The following is a 3753-nucleotide window of genomic DNA, read 5'->3' as shown; positions in this document are numbered from 1 at the left end:
CGCTGTGAGCATATTTTATAACCCAATTTTTGTCCACAATATAATGTATATAGTTTATGATATATATAAGTAAAATTTCAGAAATAATTCACATCGAAATTACTTGTTTTTTATAATATACTTGTAATACTTTTTTATAAATTGTACCCTATATTTATACAAACCTTTCTTTCTCTGACTATAGACACTGCATCAACATAATTCTTTCACTAAATTATTTAAAAAAATAAGTAAATCACAAAAACACAAACAACCTGGAACTTTTACAATCACAACAATGTAGAGATTGTATACAAACTTCAACTAGACACTATAGACAAACTTGACTCTGAAAACTATTTAAATATGATTTAAAATCACTTTGCTCAAAATACAATTACATAATAATAAAACAATAGCAACACATTTTGCGTAGGAACAGGGGGAATCGCAAACAAACTGAGCCAAGATCGAAGACACTCAATTTTGTAAACAATATCTAATGTCTCTGTCACTCACACTTTTGATAGCAAACAGCTGTTTACCAATGAACATCTTCCATTATTTCCAGTCCGAAATACTTCACCAAAATGCCAGCAGGTTTCAGCGCATGACAAGTGTTCATGTGACACAACAAATCTAACAAACCATCTTGAAAAGTTGGTGTGTGTGTGTGTGTTAGAGAATTCTGAAAAAAGGTTTTATTGCCTAGGTTAGAAGCGGGTGAATATGATTACAATTAATTATATTTTCATAGTGTTGCCGTTATGTTATTATGCGGTCAATTATAACATGAATTACAACCTGTCACCTTGTTCATTTTAATAAGTGTAACATATTCAAACTCAAAATTACCAAAAGCATAAAAATAAATTATTTGATAACTTTAAACATGTTTGTTTTAACCTTTAGTGTGTGGTAAGCTAAATATATATGTATCAATGATCATGACTTTCTTGAAAATCTCTAAATAGAATTAATTACATTATTGTATGACAGTGATCATTAACATTATAACATACCAAAATGCTGACAGAATCCAAAACAATATTTGTTTTAGTGTTTATAGGGGCGTAACACAGCATAGCAGCTATTGTAAGTTACCGCATTTTGTTGTTTGTTTTGACTAGCTATGTGCTTATCCTGAGTGCAAGTTTATAGCATTTGTGATAGACAACATTAGTGGCTCTTTTTAGTCTACTAACATATGTGACTGCAAACTGATTAACCTGTTGTGTGTTATGATAGTTTCCTAAACACATGGACATTTATCCATATTACTAAAGTTATATAATAATGTACTTTCAACTTCAATTTTTTTCTTTACTCTTTCCTTATTCCACAACAATGGCAAATACATATGATTCAGACTTTGATGACTGTGTGTTTGGTTCAGTGGATAGTACCATTTCATGTATTACAAGGTACAGTATGCCACAAAAGAAAACACGCAAAACATGCTTCACTGAACTTGCATGCACAATTTGAAATATGTAGCTCATTTCATTGTTGAGATGGCCTATAGACAGATAGACAGACAGATAATCATACAGAAAAGAAATAAACACAAAAATTACGCTCAACCAAATTCCATGGTTAGATATGGACCATCATAGAACATGTTCTTGTCTATAGAAATGAAGTTTCATACAAAATTTAAATTCTATGGGTGAAGTCTTTCTTGATATCTTGCCAAATTATGCATTCACATTTTTGTTCATTAAGTTAAGTTTCACAGCAGCCTTCAAACAATTGAAAGTACCGTTGAACTAGATAGTGTACTACAACGCAAGAGTACGCTAAAATAAAATTTTGTCACGGACTTTGAACATTGACTTCCCACTCTATTATTTTTGTTTGTTTGTTTTATTCTATGAATAAAAATGCCACATGTTCAAATCTTGTATGATTTTACTCAGTTTGTTTACAATTTTATTTATTCTGCTGTTTTTTCTTTTCCATCGTGGTTACCTATAAGACCAATGTAAAAATATTTGCTAATGCTCAGCCAAATCCCATGGAGTGAAGTGCACCATCATTGAACTCAGTGTTCCTTATATAGAAATGAAGCCTCATACAAAATTTCAAGTATATAGGTAATTTTGTTTTTGAGATATATGGACAGACAGACAGAAATAAAAGTTGTACAGCCTCTCAAGTGATAGACTTCGCTGAAGCTTACAAAAAAAGCATTCTTTTTTCTAACTTTACTATTTATTGCTCAATGCTTGTGTATGAAAAGGAGGATTGCAGTGCTGATGAAGATAATTCAGAAGTACAACAAAGCGTAGCAGCCAAATAGCCATAACTTATGAAATGATAACAAATTAAGTTGGAAATGTCATATAGGTTATGTTAGTAAAAGGCTATCCTTATTGTTTTGCCGTGTCAGTTTTATCACAGTCTATTTCAACAGAGGTTTGTAGAACAGTATACTGAGAATATATTCAGTCTTTCCCCTTTTGGTACCCGCAATGTAGCGCCACCGCTGCACTGTTGGGTGGTCAAGTGGCGTGGACTCCTCTTGCTGTTCGATATAGGCAATGGCAGCGTTCATCGCCTTTAGTCCATCGGAATGAGAAACGTTAGGAATGATATCGGCTGTGTCAGGTTCTTTCGGATTGTTGACAATGTACACAATTGCGTCATCGTTAAGTTCCATTTGAACATCTTCATTGCACCACACACGGATATCTTCATTTTCTATTTGCTGATCACACGGAAGCTGATTAGCCATTTGCGCTAATTCAGATGGGCTTTCATTATCTTCTGCTGATACATTTTCTTTATGCTGTGCCAAGTTAAAAAGTTTTCTCTACAATTTTTGTAGTGTTGAGTTTTTGACTTCGTCCCAAGCCTTTTGATCCAAAAAACTGCATCTTTGATTGTTATTTTTTTAAGAGAGTGTAACACTCATCCCATTGTCTAGACGTGGAATAAGCGTTTGTAGAAGTCTACGTCTGTAGTTTTTTATGGTCTCAAGAAATGATTGATGGGCTGGCTGTAGTAGCGAGGTCACATTAGGGGGTAAAACATGGCTTTAATATAACCACTACAAAGCTCATACTCATTGGGGTGTGAAGATGCATTGTCCATTGCTTTCCGGGAAGCTTTCTGTTTTTTTTTTTAAATGCCTCGACAACAGGGACAAACTCTTTACAAAATAATTTTTTTTAATATCTGGCTGTTCAACCATGCACTTTTCTTGTTTCACAACATGGTGGGCAAACAGTTAACATTGATGTGTTTAAAGGCCCTGGGTTTGTGGGCCTTCCCAATAAGTAGAGGTCTCAGTTTAAATGTTCGTGATGAATTGGAGCATGCTAAGATTGTAACACGCTCTTTGCTCTTCTTAAATCCTGGAACGAATTTTTCAGATTTAGCCGCCAAAGTTTGAGTCGGAAGCATACAAAAATTGAGCCCAGTTTCATTACAGTTAAATGTTTGGTCAGATGTTAGACCAGATTTCAAAACAACTTCTGCCAATTTATTTCGTAATTTCTGAAGAATGTATGTTTGGTAAAAATAAAATAAGTATTATTTAGAGAATGTATAATTTATAATTAATATCTATAAATATGGTATATTAAATAATAAATAATAATAACAATTTAATAATAATAATAACAATAATAATAGTGTTAAGTAATAATACTAATAGTAAGTGAATAATTAACAATATAACTCATTTATTTATTGTATTCTACTGGCTGATCTCGCATTATCGTATATACAGGTAAGTGGTCCCCTACTCTTTGCGCTGTATCTCAAAAA

This window comes from Homalodisca vitripennis, chromosome 1 (genome assembly GCF_021130785.1).
Source record: "Homalodisca vitripennis isolate AUS2020 chromosome 1, UT_GWSS_2.1, whole genome shotgun sequence".
Lineage (NCBI taxonomy): Eukaryota > Metazoa > Arthropoda > Insecta > Hemiptera > Cicadellidae > Homalodisca > Homalodisca vitripennis.
Note: the sequence above shows the minus strand (reverse complement) of the source record.